Source organism: Drosophila bipectinata, chromosome 2R (assembly GCF_030179905.1).
Source record: "Drosophila bipectinata strain 14024-0381.07 chromosome 2R, DbipHiC1v2, whole genome shotgun sequence".
NCBI lineage: Eukaryota > Metazoa > Arthropoda > Insecta > Diptera > Drosophilidae > Drosophila > Drosophila bipectinata.
The window spans coordinates 25,356,335-25,375,790 of NC_091737.1; positions in this window are offsets into that span (position 1 = coordinate 25,356,335).

The following is a 19,456-nucleotide window of genomic DNA, read 5'->3' on the forward strand; positions in this document are numbered from 1 at the left end:
TAATTTGGAGAAAAAGGAGGAAAAGGAGGAAACACAATGTCACAATGTTGAACATACAGTTTTTAACATATTTAATAAACTTCATTTTACAATAGACTTGACTGTGATACATTAATTTAACAAGAAAAAGGGACATTTTATAATTTGGAGAAAAAGGAGGAAAAGGAGGAAACACAATGTCACAATGTTGAACATACAGTTTTTAACATATTTAATAAACTTCATTTTACAATAGACTTGACTGTGATACATTAATTTAACAAGAAAAAGGGACATTTTATAATTTGGAGAAAAAGGAGGAAAAGGAGGAAACACAATGTCACAATGTTGAACATACAGTTTTTAACATATTTAATAAACTTCATTTTACAATAGACTTGACTGTGATACATTAATTTAACAAGAAAAAGGGACATTTTATAATTTGGAGAAAAAGGAGGAAAAGGAGGAAACACAATGTCACAATGTTGAACATACAGTTTTTAACATATTTAATAAACTTCATTTTACAATAGACTTGACTGTGATACATTAATTTAACAAGAAAAAGGGACATTTTATAATTTGGAGAAAAAGGAGGAAAAGGAGGAAACACAATGTCACAATGTTGAACATACAGTTTTTAACATATTTAATAAACTTCATTTTACAATAGACTTGACTGTGATACATTAATTTAACAAGAAAAAGGGACATTTTATAATTTGGAGAAAAAGGAGGAAAAGGAGGAAACACAATGTCACAATGTTGAACATACAGTTTTTAACATATTTAATAAACTTCATTTTACAATAGACTTGACTGTGATACATTAATTTAACAAGAAAAAGGGACATTTTATAATTTGGAGAAAAAGGAGGAAAAGGAGGAAACACAATGTCACAATGTTGAACATACAGTTTTTAACATATTTAATAAACTTCATTTTACAATAGACTTGACTGTGATACATTAATTTAACAAGAAAAAGGGACATTTTATAATTTGGAGAAAAAGGAGGAAAAGGAGGAAACACAATGTCACAATGTTGAACATACAGTTTTTAACATATTTAATAAACTTCATTTTACAATAGACTTGACTGTGATACATTAATTTAACAAGAAAAAGGGACATTTTATAATTTGGAGAGAGAAGGAGGAAAAGGAGGAAACACAATGTCACAATGTTGAACATACAGTTTTTAACATATTTAATAAACTTCATTTTACAATAGACTTGACTGTGATACATTAATTTAACAAGAAAAAGGGACATTTTATAATTTGGAGAAAAAAGGAGGAAAAGGAGGAAACACAATGTCACAATGTTGAACATACAGTTTTTAACATATTTAATAAACTTCATTTTACAATAGACTTGACTGTGATACATTAATTTAACAAGAAAAAGGGACATTTTATAATTTGGAGAAAAAGGAGGAAAAGGAGGAAACACAATGTCACAATGTTGAACATACAGTTTTTAACATATTTAATAAACTTCATTTTACAATAGACTTGACTGTGATACATTAATTTAACAAGAAAAAGGGACATTTTATAATTTGGAGAAAAAGGAGGAAAAGGAGGAAACACAATGTCACAATGTTGAACATACAGTTTTTAACATATTTAATAAACTTCATTTTACAATAGACTTGACTGTGATACATTAATTTAACAAGAAAAAGGGACATTTTATAATTTGGAGAAAAAGGAGGAAAAGGAGGAAACACAATGTCACAATGTTGAACATACAGTTTTTAACATATTTAATAAACTTCATTTTACAATAGACTTGACTGTGATACATTAATTTAACAAGAAAAAGGGACATTTTATAATTTGGAGAAAAAGGAGGAAAAGGAGGAAACACAATGTCACAATGTTGAACATACAGTTTTTAACATATTTAATAAACTTCATTTTACAATAGACTTGACTGTGATACATTAATTTAACAAGAAAAAGGGACATTTTATAATTTGGAGAAAAAGGAGGAAAAGGAGGAAACACAATGTCACAATGTTGAACATACAGTTTTTAACATATTTAATAAACTTCATTTTACAATAGACTTGACTGTGATACATTAATTTAACAAGAAAAAGGGACATTTTATAATTTGGAGAAAAAGGAGGAAAAGGAGGAAACACAATGTCACAATGTTGAACATACAGTTTTTAACATATTTAATAAACTTCATTTTACAATAGACTTGACTGTGATACATTAATTTAACAAGAAAAAGGGACATTTTATAATTTGGAGAAAAAGGAGGAAAAGGAGGAAACACAATGTCACAATGTTGAACATACAGTTTTTAACATATTTAATAAACTTCATTTTACAATAGACTTGACTGTGATACATTAATTTAACAAGAAAAAGGGACATTTTATAATTTGGAGAAAAAGGAGGAAAAGGAGGAAACACAATGTCACAATGTTGAACATACAGTTTTTAACATATTTAATAAACTTCATTTTACAATAGACTTGACTGTGATACATTAATTTAACAAGAAAAAGGGACATTTTATAATTTGGAGAAAAAGGAGGAAAAGGAGGAAACACAATGTCACAATGTTGAACATACAGTTTTTAACATATTTAATAAACTTCATTTTACAATAGACTTGACTGTGATACATTAATTTAACAAGAAAAAGGGACATTTTATAATTTGGAGAAAAAGGAGGAAAAGGAGGAAACACAATGTCACAATGTTGAACATACAGTTTTTAACATATTTAATAAACTTCATTTTACAATAGACTTGACTGTGATACATTAATTTAACAAGAAAAAGGGACATTTTATAATTTGGAGAAAAAGGAGGAAAAGGAGGAAACACAATGTCACAATGTTGAACATACAGTTTTTAACATATTTAATAAACTTCATTTTACAATAGACTTGACTGTGATACATTAATTTAACAAGAAAAAGGGACATTTTATAATTTGGAGAAAAAGGAGGAAAAGGAGGAAACACAATGTCACAATGTTGAACATACAGTTTTTAACATATTTAATAAACTTCATTTTACAATAGACTTGACTGTGATACATTAATTTAACAAGAAAAAGGGACATTTTATAATTTGGAGAAAAAGGAGGAAAAGGAGGAAACACAATGTCACAATGTTGAACATACAGTTTTTAACATATTTAATAAACTTCATTTTACAATAGACTTGACTGTGATACATTAATTTAACAAGAAAAAGGGACATTTTATAATTTGGAGAAAAAGGAGGAAAAGGAGGAAACACAATGTCACAATGTTGAACATACAGTTTTTAACATATTTAATAAACTTCATTTTACAATAGACTTGACTGTGATACATTAATTTAACAAGAAAAAGGGACATTTTATAATTTGGAGAAAAAGGAGGAAAAGGAGGAAACACAATGTCACAATGTTGAACATACAGTTTTTAACATATTTAATAAACTTCATTTTACAATAGACTTGACTGTGATACATTAATTTAACAAGAAAAAGGGACATTTTATAATTTGGAGAAAAAGGAGGAAAAGGAGGAAACACAATGTCACAATGTTGAACATACAGTTTTTAACATATTTAATAAACTTCATTTTACAATAGACTTGACTGTGATACATTAATTTAACAAGAAAAAGGGACATTTTATAATTTGGAGAAAAAGGAGGAAAAGGAGGAAACACAATGTCACAATGTTGAACATACAGTTTTTAACATATTTAATAAACTTCATTTTACAATAGACTTGACTGTGATACATTAATTTAACAAGAAAAAGGGACATTTTATAATTTGGAGAAAAAGGAGGAAAAGGAGGAAACACAATGTCACAATGTTGAACATACAGTTTTTAACATATTTAATAAACTTCATTTTACAATAGACTTGACTGTGATACATTAATTTAACAAGAAAAAGGGACATTTTATAATTTGGAGAAAAAGGAGGAAAAGGAGGAAACACAATGTCACAATGTTGAACATACAGTTTTTAACATATTTAATAAACTTCATTTTACAATAGACTTGACTGTGATACATTAATTTAACAAGAAAAAGGGACATTTTATAATTTGGAGAAAAAGGAGGAAAAGGAGGAAACACAATGTCACAATGTTGAACATACAGTTTTTAACATATTTAATAAACTTCATTTTACAATAGACTTGACTGTGATACATTAATTTAACAAGAAAAAGGGACATTTTATAATTTGGAGAAAAAGGAGGAAAAGGAGGAAACACAATGTCACAATGTTGAACATACAGTTTTTAACATATTTAATAAACTTCATTTTACAATAGACTTGACTGTGATACATTAATTTAACAAGAAAAAGGGACATTTTATAATTTGGAGAAAAAGGAGGAAAAGGAGGAAACACAATGTCACAATGTTGAACATACAGTTTTTAACATATTTAATAAACTTCATTTTACAATAGACTTGACTGTGATACATTAATTTAACAAGAAAAAGGGACATTTTATAATTTGGAGAAAAAGGAGGAAAAGGAGGAAACACAATGTCACAATGTTGAACATACAGTTTTTAACATATTTAATAAACTTCATTTTACAATAGACTTGACTGTGATACATTAATTTAACAAGAAAAAGGGACATTTTATAATTTGGAGAAAAAGGAGGAAAAGGAGGAAACACAATGTCACAATGTTGAACATACAGTTTTTAACATATTTAATAAACTTCATTTTACAATAGACTTGACTGTGATACATTAATTTAACAAGAAAAAGGGACATTTTATAATTTGGAGAAAAAGGAGGAAAAGGAGGAAACACAATGTCACAATGTTGAACATACAGTTTTTAACATATTTAATAAACTTCATTTTACAATAGACTTGACTGTGATACATTAATTTAACAAGAAAAAGGGACATTTTATAATTTGGAGAAAAAGGAGGAAAAGGAGGAAACACAATGTCACAATGTTGAACATACAGTTTTTAACATATTTAATAAACTTCATTTTACAATAGACTTGACTGTGATACATTAATTTAACAAGAAAAAGGGACATTTTATAATTTGGAGAAAAAGGAGGAAAAGGAGGAAACACAATGTCACAATGTTGAACATACAGTTTTTAACATATTTAATAAACTTCATTTTACAATAGACTTGACTGTGATACATTAATTTAACAAGAAAAAGGGACATTTTATAATTTGGAGAAAAAGGAGGAAAAGGAGGAAACACAATGTCACAATGTTGAACATACAGTTTTTAACATATTTAATAAACTTCATTTTACAATAGACTTGACTGTGATACATTAATTTAACAAGAAAAAGGGACATTTTATAATTTGGAGAAAAAGGAGGAAAAGGAGGAAACACAATGTCACAATGTTGAACATACAGTTTTTAACATATTTAATAAACTTCATTTTACAATAGACTTGACTGTGATACATTAATTTAACAAGAAAAAGGGACATTTTATAATTTGGAGAAAAAGGAGGAAAAGGAGGAAACACAATGTCACAATGTTGAACATACAGTTTTTAACATATTTAATAAACTTCATTTTACAATAGACTTGACTGTGATACATTAATTTAACAAGAAAAAGGGACATTTTATAATTTGGAGAGAAGAGGAGGAAAAGGAGGAAACACAATGTCACAATGTTGAACATACAGTTTTTAACATATTTAATAAACTTCATTTTACAATAGACTTGACTGTGATACATTAATTTAACAAGAAAAAGGGACATTTTATAATTTGGAGAAAAAAGGAGGAAAAGGAGGAAACACAATGTCACAATGTTGAACATACAGTTTTTAACATATTTAATAAACTTCATTTTACAATAGACTTGACTGTGATACATTAATTTAACAAGAAAAAGGGACATTTTATAATTTGGAGAAACGAGGAGGAAAAGGAGGAAACACAATGTCACAATGTTGAACATACAGTTTTTAACATATTTAATAAACTTCATTTTACAATAGACTTGACTGTGATACATTAATTTAACAAGAAAAAGGGACATTTTATAATTTGTAGAAAAAAGGAGGAAAAGGAGGAAACACAATGTCACAATGTTGAACATACAGTTTTTAACATATTTAATAAACTTCATTTTACAATAGACTTGACTGTGATACATTAATTTAACAAGAAAAAGGGACATTTTATAATTTGGAGAAAAAGGAGGAAAAGGAGGAAACACAATGTCACAATGTTGAACATACAGTTTTTAACATATTTAATAAACTTCATTTTACAATAGACTTGACTGTGATACATTAATTTAACAAGAAAAAGGGACATTTTATAATTTGGAGAAAAAGGAGGAAAAGGAGGAAACACAATGTCACAATGTTGAACATACAGTTTTTAACATATTTAATAAACTTCATTTTACAATAGACTTGACTGTGATACATTAATTTAACAAGAAAAAGGGACATTTTATAATTTGGAGAAAAAGGAGGAAAAGGAGGAAACACAATGTCACAATGTTGAACATACAGTTTTTAACATATTTAATAAACTTCATTTTACAATAGACTTGACTGTGATACATTAATTTAACAAGAAAAAGGGACATTTTATAATTTGGAGAAAAAGGAGGAAAAGGAGGAAACACAATGTCACAATGTTGAACATACAGTTTTTAACATATTTAATAAACTTCATTTTACAATAGACTTGACTGTGATACATTAATTTAACAAGAAAAAGGGACATTTTATAATTTGGAGAAAAAGGAGGAAAAGGAGGAAACACAATGTCACAATGTTGAACATACAGTTTTTAACATATTTAATAAACTTCATTTTACAATAGACTTGACTGTGATACATTAATTTAACAAGAAAAAGGGACATTTTATAATTTGGAGAAAAAAGGAGGAAAAGGAGGAAACACAATGTCACAATGTTGAACATACAGTTTTTAACATATTTAATAAACTTCATTTTACAATAGACTTGACTGTGATACATTAATTTAACAAGAAAAAGGGACATTTTATAATTTGGAGAAAAAAGGAGGAAAAGGAGGAAACACAATGTCACAATGTTGAACATACAGTTTTTAACATATTTAATAAACTTCATTTTACAATAGACTTGACTGTGATACATTAATTTAACAAGAAAAAGGGACATTTTATAATTTGGAGAAAAAGGAGGAAAAGGAGGAAACACAATGTCACAATGTTGAACATACAGTTTTTAACATATTTAATAAACTTCATTTTACAATAGACTTGACTGTGATACATTAATTTAACAAGAAAAAGGGACATTTTATAATTTGGAGAAAAAGGAGGAAAAGGAGGAAACACAATGTCACAATGTTGAACATACAGTTTTTAACATATTTAATAAACTTCATTTTACAATAGACTTGACTGTGATACATTAATTTAACAAGAAAAAGGGACATTTTATAATTTGGAGAAAAAGGAGGAAAAGGAGGAAACACAATGTCACAATGTTGAACATACAGTTTTTAACATATTTAATAAACTTCATTTTACAATAGACTTGACTGTGATACATTAATTTAACAAGAAAAAGGGACATTTTATAATTTGGAGAAAAAGGAGGAAAAGGAGGAAACACAATGTCACAATGTTGAACATACAGTTTTTAACATATTTAATAAACTTCATTTTACAATAGACTTGACTGTGATACATTAATTTAACAAGAAAAAGGGACATTTTATAATTTGGAGAAAAAGGAGGAAAAGGAGGAAACACAATGTCACAATGTTGAACATACAGTTTTTAACATATTTAATAAACTTCATTTTACAATAGACTTGACTGTGATACATTAATTTAACAAGAAAAAGGGACATTTTATAATTTGGAGAAAAAGGAGGAAAAGGAGGAAACACAATGTCACAATGTTGAACATACAGTTTTTAACATATTTAATAAACTTCATTTTACAATAGACTTGACTGTGATACATTAATTTAACAAGAAAAAGGGACATTTTATAATTTGGAGAAAAAGGAGGAAAAGGAGGAAACACAATGTCACAATGTTGAACATACAGTTTTTAACATATTTAATAAACTTCATTTTACAATAGACTTGACTGTGATACATTAATTTAACAAGAAAAAGGGACATTTTATAATTTGGAGAAAAAGGAGGAAAAGGAGGAAACACAATGTCACAATGTTGAACATACAGTTTTTAACATATTTAATAAACTTCATTTTACAATAGACTTGACTGTGATACATTAATTTAACAAGAAAAAGGGACATTTTATAATTTGGAGAAAAAGGAGGAAAAGGAGGAAACACAATGTCACAATGTTGAACATACAGTTTTTAACATATTTAATAAACTTCATTTTACAATAGACTTGACTGTGATACATTAATTTAACAAGAAAAAGGGACATTTTATAATTTGGAGAAAAAGGAGGAAAAGGAGGAAACACAATGTCACAATGTTGAACATACAGTTTTTAACATATTTAATAAACTTCATTTTACAATAGACTTGACTGTGATACATTAATTTAACAAGAAAAAGGGACATTTTATAATTTGGAGAAAAAGGAGGAAAAGGAGGAAACACAATGTCACAATGTTGAACATACAGTTTTTAACATATTTAATAAACTTCATTTTACAATAGACTTGACTGTGATACATTAATTTAACAAGAAAAAGGGACATTTTATAATTTGGAGAAAAAGGAGGAAAAGGAGGAAACACAATGTCACAATGTTGAACATACAGTTTTTAACATATTTAATAAACTTCATTTTACAATAGACTTGACTGTGATACATTAATTTAACAAGAAAAAGGGACATTTTATAATTTGGAGAAAAAGGAGGAAAAGGAGGAAACACAATGTCACAATGTTGAACATACAGTTTTTAACATATTTAATAAACTTCATTTTACAATAGACTTGACTGTGATACATTAATTTAACAAGAAAAAGGGACATTTTATAATTTGGAGAAAAAGGAGGAAAAGGAGGAAACACAATGTCACAATGTTGAACATACAGTTTTTAACATATTTAATAAACTTCATTTTACAATAGACTTGACTGTGATACATTAATTTAACAAGAAAAAGGGACATTTTATAATTTGGAGAAAAAGGAGGAAAAGGAGGAAACACAATGTCACAATGTTGAACATACAGTTTTTAACATATTTAATAAACTTCATTTTACAATAGACTTGACTGTGATACATTAATTTAACAAGAAAAAGGGACATTTTATAATTTGGAGAAAAAGGAGGAAAAGGAGGAAACACAATGTCACAATGTTGAACATACAGTTTTTAACATATTTAATAAACTTCATTTTACAATAGACTTGACTGTGATACATTAATTTAACAAGAAAAAGGGACATTTTATAATTTGGAGAAAAAAGGAGGAAAAGGAGGAAACACAATGTCACAATGTTGAACATACAGTTTTTAACATATTTAATAAACTTCATTTTACAATAGACTTGACTGTGATACATTAATTTAACAAGAAAAAGGGACATTTTATAATTTGGAGAAAAAAGGAGGAAAAGGAGGAAACACAATGTCACAATGTTGAACATACAGTTTTTAACATATTTAATAAACTTCATTTTACAATAGACTTGACTGTGATACATTAATTTAACAAGAAAAAGGGACATTTTATAATTTGGAGAAAAAGGAGGAAAAGGAGGAAACACAATGTCACAATGTTGAACATACAGTTTTTAACATATTTAATAAACTTCATTTTACAATAGACTTGACTGTGATACATTAATTTAACAAGAAAAAGGGACATTTTATAATTTGGAGAAAAAGGAGGAAAAGGAGGAAACACAAGGTCACAATGTTGAACATACAGTTTTTAACATATTTAATAAACTTCATTTTACAATAGACTTGACTGTGATACATTAATTTAACAAGAAAAAGGGACATTTTATAATTTGGAGAAAAAGGAGGAAAAGGAGGAAACACAATGTCACAATGTTGAACATACAGTTTTTAACATATTTAATAAACTTCATTTTACAATAGACTTGACTGTGATACATTAATTTAACAAGAAAAAGGGACATTTTATAATTTGGAGAAAAAGGAGGAAAAGGAGGAAACACAATGTCACAATGTTGAACATACAGTTTTTAACATATTTAATAAACTTCATTTTACAATAGACTTGACTGTGATACATTAATTTAACAAGAAAAAGGGACATTTTATAATTTGGAGAAAAAGGAGGAAAAGGAGGAAACACAATGTCACAATGTTGAACATACAGTTTTTAACATATTTAATAAACTTCATTTTACAATAGACTTGACTGTGATACATTAATTTAACAAGAAAAAGGGACATTTTATAATTTGGAGAAAAAGGAGGAAAAGGAGGAAACACAATGTCACAATGTTGAACATACAGTTTTTAACATATTTAATAAACTTCATTTTACAATAGACTTGACTGTGATACATTAATTTAACAAGAAAAAGGGACATTTTATAATTTGGAGAAAAAGGAGGAAAAGGAGGAAACACAATGTCACAATGTTGAACATACAGTTTTTAACATATTTAATAAACTTCATTTTACAATAGACTTGACTGTGATACATTAATTTAACAAGAAAAAGGGACATTTTATAATTTGGAGAAAAAGGAGGAAAAGGAGGAAACACAATGTCACAATGTTGAACATACAGTTTTTAACATATTTAATAAACTTCATTTTACAATAGACTTGACTGTGATACATTAATTTAACAAGAAAAAGGGACATTTTATAATTTGGAGAAAAAGGAGGAAAAGGAGGAAACACAATGTCACAATGTTGAACATACAGTTTTTAACATATTTAATAAACTTCATTTTACAATAGACTTGACTGTGATACATTAATTTAACAAGAAAAAGGGACATTTTATAATTTGGAGAAAAAGGAGGAAAAGGAGGAAACACAATGTCACAATGTTGAACATACAGTTTTTAACATATTTAATAAACTTCATTTTACAATAGACTTGACTGTGATACATTAATTTAACAAGAAAAAGGGACATTTTATAATTTGGAGAAAAAGGAGGAAAAGGAGGAAACACAATGTCACAATGTTGAACATACAGTTTTTAACATATTTAATAAACTTCATTTTACAATAGACTTGACTGTGATACATTAATTTAACAAGAAAAAGGGACATTTTATAATTTGGAGAAAAAGGAGGAAAAGGAGGAAACACAATGTCACAATGTTGAACATACAGTTTTTAACATATTTAATAAACTTCATTTTACAATAGACTTGACTGTGATACATTAATTTAACAAGAAAAAGGGACATTTTATAATTTGGAGAAAAAGGAGGAAAAGGAGGAAACACAATGTCACAATGTTGAACATACAGTTTTTAACATATTTAATAAACTTCATTTTACAATAGACTTGACTGTGATACATTAATTTAACAAGAAAAAGGGACATTTTATAATTTGGAGAAAAAGGAGGAAAAGGAGGAAACACAATGTCACAATGTTGAACATACAGTTTTTAACATATTTAATAAACTTCATTTTACAATAGACTTGACTGTGATACATTAATTTAACAAGAAAAAGGGACATTTTATAATTTGGAGAAAAAGGAGGAAAAGGAGGAAACACAATGTCACAATGTTGAACATACAGTTTTTAACATATTTAATAAACTTCATTTTACAATAGACTTGACTGTGATACATTAATTTAACAAGAAAAAGGGACATTTTATAATTTGGAGAAAAAGGAGGAAAAGGAGGAAACACAATGTCACAATGTTGAACATACAGTTTTTAACATATTTAATAAACTTCATTTTACAATAGACTTGACTGTGATACATTAATTTAACAAGAAAAAGGGACATTTTATAATTTGGAGAAAAAGGAGGAAAAGGAGGAAACACAATGTCACAATGTTGAACATACAGTTTTTAACATATTTAATAAACTTCATTTTACAATAGACTTGACTGTGATACATTAATTTAACAAGAAAAAGGGACATTTTATAATTTGGAGAAAAAGGAGGAAAAGGAGGAAACACAATGTCACAATGTTGAACATACAGTTTTTAACATATTTAATAAACTTCATTTTACAATAGACTTGACTGTGATACATTAATTTAACAAGAAAAAGGGACATTTTATAATTTGGAGAAAAAGGAGGAAAAGGAGGAAACACAATGTCACAATGTTGAACATACAGTTTTTAACATATTTAATAAACTTCATTTTACAATAGACTTGACTGTGATACATTAATTTAACAAGAAAAAGGGACATTTTATAATTTGGAGAAAAAGGAGGAAAAGGAGGAAACACAATGTCACAATGTTGAACATACAGTTTTTAACATATTTAATAAACTTCATTTTACAATAGACTTGACTGTGATACATTAATTTAACAAGAAAAAGGGACATTTTATAATTTGGAGAAAAAGGAGGAAAAGGAGGAAACACAATGTCACAATGTTGAACATACAGTTTTTAACATATTTAATAAACTTCATTTTACAATAGACTTGACTGTGATACATTAATTTAACAAGAAAAAGGGACATTTTATAATTTGGAGAAAAAGGAGGAAAAGGAGGAAACACAATGTCACAATGTTGAACATACAGTTTTTAACATATTTAATAAACTTCATTTTACAATAGACTTGACTGTGATACATTAATTTAACAAGAAAAAGGGACATTTTATAATTTGGAGAAAAAGGAGGAAAAGGAGGAAACACAATGTCACAATGTTGAACATACAGTTTTTAACATATTTAATAAACTTCATTTTACAATAGACTTGACTGTGATACATTAATTTAACAAGAAAAAGGGACATTTTATAATTTGGAGAAAAAGGAGGAAAAGGAGGAAACACAATGTCACAATGTTGAACATACAGTTTTTAACATATTTAATAAACTTCATTTTACAATAGACTTGACTGTGATACATTAATTTAACAAGAAAAAGGGACATTTTATAATTTGGAGAAAAAGGAGGAAAAGGAGGAAACACAATGTCACAATGTTGAACATACAGTTTTTAACATATTTAATAAACTTCATTTTACAATAGACTTGACTGTGATACATTAATTTAACAAGAAAAAGGGACATTTTATAATTTGGAGAAAAAGGAGGAAAAGGAGGAAACACAATGTCACAATGTTGAACATACAGTTTTTAACATATTTAATAAACTTCATTTTACAATAGACTTGACTGTGATACATTAATTTAACAAGAAAAAGGGACATTTTATAATTTGGAGAAAAAGGAGGAAAAGGAGGAAACACAATGTCACAATGTTGAACATACAGTTTTTAACATATTTAATAAACTTCATTTTACAATAGACTTGACTGTGATACATTAATTTAACAAGAAAAAGGGACATTTTATAATTTGGAGAAAAAGGAGGAAAAGGAGGAAACACAATGTCACAATGTTGAACATACAGTTTTTAACATATTTAATAAACTTCATTTTACAATAGACTTGACTGTGATACATTAATTTAACAAGAAAAAGGGACATTTTATAATTTGGAGAAAAAGGAGGAAAAGGAGGAAACACAATGTCACAATGTTGAACATACAGTTTTTAACATATTTAATAAACTTCATTTTACAATAGACTTGACTGTGATACATTAATTTAACAAGAAAAAGGGACATTTTATAATTTGGAGAAAAAGGAGGAAAAGGAGGAAACACAATGTCACAATGTTGAACATACAGTTTTTAACATATTTAATAAACTTCATTTTACAATAGACTTGACTGTGATACATTAATTTAACAAGAAAAAGGGACATTTTATAATTTGGAGAAAAAGGAGGAAAAGGAGGAAACACAATGTCACAATGTTGAACATACAGTTTTTAACATATTTAATAAACTTCATTTTACAATAGACTTGACTGTGATACATTAATTTAACAAGAAAAAGGGACATTTTATAATTTGGAGAAAAAGGAGGAAAAGGAGGAAACACAATGTCACAATGTTGAACATACAGTTTTTAACATATTTAATAAACTTCATTTTACAATAGACTTGACTGTGATACATTAATTTAACAAGAAAAAGGGACATTTTATAATTTGGAGAAAAAGGAGGAAAAGGAGGAAACACAATGTCACAATGTTGAACATACAGTTTTTAACATATTTAATAAACTTCATTTTACAATAGACTTGACTGTGATACATTAATTTAACAAGAAAAAGGGACATTTTATAATTTGGAGAAAAAGGAGGAAAAGGAGGAAACACAATGTCACAATGTTGAACATACAGTTTTTAACATATTTAATAAACTTCATTTTACAATAGACTTGACTGTGATACATTAATTTAACAAGAAAAAGGGACATTTTATAATTTGGAGAAAAAGGAGGAAAAGGAGGAAACACAATGTCACAATGTTGAACATACAGTTTTTAACATATTTAATAAACTTCATTTTACAATAGACTTGACTGTGATACATTAATTTAACAAGAAAAAGGGACATTTTATAATTTGGAGAAAAAGGAGGAAAAGGAGGAAACACAATGTCACAATGTTGAACATACAGTTTTTAACATATTTAATAAACTTCATTTTACAATAGACTTGACTGTGATACATTAATTTAACAAGAAAAAGGGACATTTTATAATTTGGAGAAAAAGGAGGAAAAGGAGGAAACACAATGTCACAATGTTGAACATACAGTTTTTAACATATTTAATAAACTTCATTTTACAATAGACTTGACTGTGATACATTAATTTAACAAGAAAAAGGGACATTTTATAATTTGGAGAAAAAGGAGGAAAAGGAGGAAACACAATGTCACAATGTTGAACATACAGTTTTTAACATATTTAATAAACTTCATTTTACAATAGACTTGACTGTGATACATTAATTTAACAAGAAAAAGGGACATTTTATAATTTGGAGAAAAAGGAGGAAAAGGAGGAAACACAATGTCACAATGTTGAACATACAGTTTTTAACATATTTAATAAACTTCATTTTACAATAGACTTGACTGTGATACATTAATTTAACAAGAAAAAGGGACATTTTATAATTTGGAGAAAAAGGAGGAAAAGGAGGAAACACAATGTCACAATGTTGAACATACAGTTTTTAACATATTTAATAAACTTCATTTTACAATAGACTTGACTGTGATACATTAATTTAACAAGAAAAAGGGACATTTTATAATTTGGAGAAAAAGGAGGAAAAGGAGGAAACACAATGTCACAATGTTGAACATACAGTTTTTAACATATTTAATAAACTTCATTTTACAATAGACTTGACTGTGATACATTAATTTAACAAGAAAAAGGGACATTTTATAATTTGGAGAAAAAGGAGGAAAAGGAGGAAACACAATGTCACAATGTTGAACATACAGTTTTTAACATATTTAATAAACTTCATTTTACAATAGACTTGACTGTGATACATTAATTTAACAAGAAAAAGGGACATTTTATAATTTGGAGAAAAAGGAGGAAAAGGAGGAAACACAATGTCACAATGTTGAACATACAGTTTTTAACATATTTAATAAACTTCATTTTACAATAGACTTGACTGTGATACATTAATTTAACAAGAAAAAGGGACATTTTATAATTTGGAGAAAAAAGGAGGAAAAGGAGGAAACACAATGTCACAATGTTGAACATACAGTTTTTAACATATTTAATAAACTTCATTTTACAATAGACTTGACTGTGATACATTAATTTAACAAGAAAAAGGGACATTTTATAATTTGGAGAAAAAGGAGGAAAAGGAGGAAACACAATGTCACAATGTTGAACATACAGTTTTTAACATATTTAATAAACTTCATTTTACAATAGACTTGACTGTGATACATTAATTTAACAAGAAAAAGGGACATTTTATAATTTGGAGAAAAAGGAGGAAAAGGAGGAAACACAATGTCACAATGTTGAACATACAGTTTTTAACATATTTAATAAACTTCATTTTACAATAGACTTGACTGTGATACATTAATTTAACAAGAAAAAGGGACATTTTATAATTTGGAGAAAAAGGAGGAAAAGGAGGAAACACAATGTCACAATGTTGAACATACAGTTTTTAACATATTTAATAAACTTCATTTTACAATAGACTTGACTGTGATACATTAATTTAACAAGAAAAAGGGACATTTTATAATTTGGAGAAAAAGGAGGAAAAGGAGGAAACACAATGTCACAATGTTGAACATACAGTTTTTAACATATTTAATAAACTTCATTTTACAATAGACTTGACTGTGATACATTAATTTAACAAGAAAAAGGGACATTTTATAATTTGGGTGTAAAAAGGAGGAAAAGGAGGAAACACAATGTCACAATGTTGAACATACAGTTTTTAACATATTTAATAAACTTCATTTTACAATAGACTTGACTGTGATACATTAATTTAACAAGAAAAAGGGACATTTTATAATTTGGAGAAAAAAGGAGGAAAAGGAGGAAACACAATGTCACAATGTTGAACATACAGTTTTTAACATATTTAATAAACTTCATTTTACAATAGACTTGACTGTGATACATTAATTTAACAAGAAAAAGGGACATTTTATAATTTGGGGAAAAAGGAGGAAAAGGAGGAAACACAATGTCACAATGTTGAACATACAGTTTTTAACATATTTAATAAACTTCATTTTACAATAGACTTGACTGTGATACATTAATTTAACAAGAAAAAGGGACATTTTATAATTTGGAGAAAAAGGAGGAAAAGGAGGAAACACAATGTCACAATGTTGAACATACAGTTTTTAACATATTTAATAAACTTCATTTTACAATAGACTTGACTGTGATACATTAATTTAACAAGAAAAAGGGACATTTTATAATTTGGAGAAAAAGGAGGAAAAGGAGGAAACACAATGTCACAATGTTGAACATACAGTTTTTAACATATTTAATAAACTTCATTTTACAATAGACTTGACTGTGATACATTAATTTAACAAGAAAAAGGGACATTTTATAATTTGGAGGAAAAGGAGGAAAAGGAGGAAACACAATGTCACAATGTTGAACATACAGTTTTTAACATATTTAATAAACTTCATTTTACAATAGACTTGACTGTGATACATTAATTTAACAAGAAAAAGGGACATTTTATAATTTGGAGAAAAAAGGAGGAAAAGGAGGAAACACAATGTCACAATGTTGAACATACAGTTTTTAACATATTTAATAAACTTCATTTTACAATAGACTTGACTGTGATACATTAATTTAACAAGAAAAAGGGACATTTTATAATTTGGAGAAAAAGGAGGAAAAGGAGGAAACACAATGTCACAATGTTGAACATACAGTTTTTAACATATTTAATAAACTTCATTTTACAATAGACTTGACTGTGATACATTAATTTAACAAGAAAAAGGGACATTTTATAATTTGGAGAAAAAGGAGGAAAAGGAGGAAACACAATGTCACAATGTTGAACATACAGTTTTTAACATATTTAATAAACTTCATTTTACAATAGACTTGACTGTGATACATTAATTTAACAAGAAAAAGGGACATTTTATAATTTGGAGAAAAAGGAGGAAAAGGAGGAAACACAATGTCACAATGTTGAACATACAGTTTTTAACATATTTAATAAACTTCATTTTACAATAGACTTGACTGTGATACATTAATTTAACAAGAAAAAGGGACATTTTATAATTTGGAGAAAAAGGAGGAAAAGGAGGAAACACAATGTCACAATGTTGAACATACAGTTTTTAACATATTTAATAAACTTCATTTTACAATAGACTTGACTGTGATACATTAATTTAACAAGAAAAAGGGACATTTTATAATTTGGAGAAAAAGGAGGAAAAGGAGGAAACACAATGTCACAATGTTGAACATACAGTTTTTAACATATTTAATAAACTTCATTTTACAATAGACTTGACTGTGATACATTAATTTAACAAGAAAAAGGGACATTTTATAATTTGGAGAAAAAGGAGGAAAAGGAGGAAACACAATGTCACAATGTTGAACATACAGTTTTTAACATATTTAATAAACTTCATTTTACAATAGACTTGACTGTGATACATTAATTTAACAAGAAAAAGGGACATTTTATAATTTGGAGAAAAAGGAGGAAAAGGAGGAAACACAATGTCACAATGTTGAACATACAGTTTTTAACATATTTAATAAACTTCATTTTACAATAGACTTGACTGTGATACATTAATTTAACAAGAAAAAGGGACATTTTATAATTTGGAGAAAAAGGAGGAAAAGGAGGAAACACAATGTCACAATGTTGAACATACAGTTTTTAACATATTTAATAAACTTCATTTTACAATAGACTTGACTGTGATACATTAATTTAACAAGAAAAAGGGACATTTTATACTTTGGAGAAGAAAGGAGGAAAAGGAGGAAACACAATGTCACAATGTTGAACATACAGTTTTTAACATATTTAATAAACTTCATTTTACAATAGACTTGACTGTGATACATTAATTTAACAAGAAAAAGGGACATTTTATAATTTGGAGAAAAAAGGAGGAAAAGGAGGAAACACAATGTCACAATGTTGAACATACAGTTTTTAACATATTTAATAAACTTCATTTTACAATAGACTTGACTGTGATACATTAATTTAACAAGAAAAAGGGACATTTTATAATTTGGAGAAAAAAGGAGGAAAAGGAGGAAACACAATGTCACAATGTTGAACATACAGTTTTTAACATATTTAATAAACTTCATTTTACAATAGACTTGACTGTGATACATTAATTTAACAAGAAAAAGGGACATTTTATAATTTGGAGAAAAAGGAGGAAAAGGAGGAAACACAATGTCACAATGTTGAACATACAGTTTTTAACATATTTAATAAACTTCATTTTACAATAGACTTGACTGTGATACATTAATTTAACAAGAAAAAGGGACATTTTATAATTTGGAGAAAAAGAGGAAAAGGAGGAAACACAATGTCACAATGTTGAACATACAGTTTTTAACATATTTAATAAACTTCATTTTACAATAGACTTGACTGTGATACATTAATTTAACAAGAAAAAGGGACATTTTATAATTTGGAGAAAAAAGGAGGAAAAGGAGGAAACACAATGTCACAATGTTGAACATACAGTTTTTAACATATTTAATAAACTTCATTTTACAATAGACTTGACTGTGATACATTAATTTAACAAGAAAAAGGGACATTTTATAATTTGGAGAAAAAGGTAGGAAAAGGAGGAAACACAATGTCACAATGTTGAACATACAGTTTTTAACATATTTAATAAACTTCATTTTACAATAGACTTGACTGTGATACATTAATT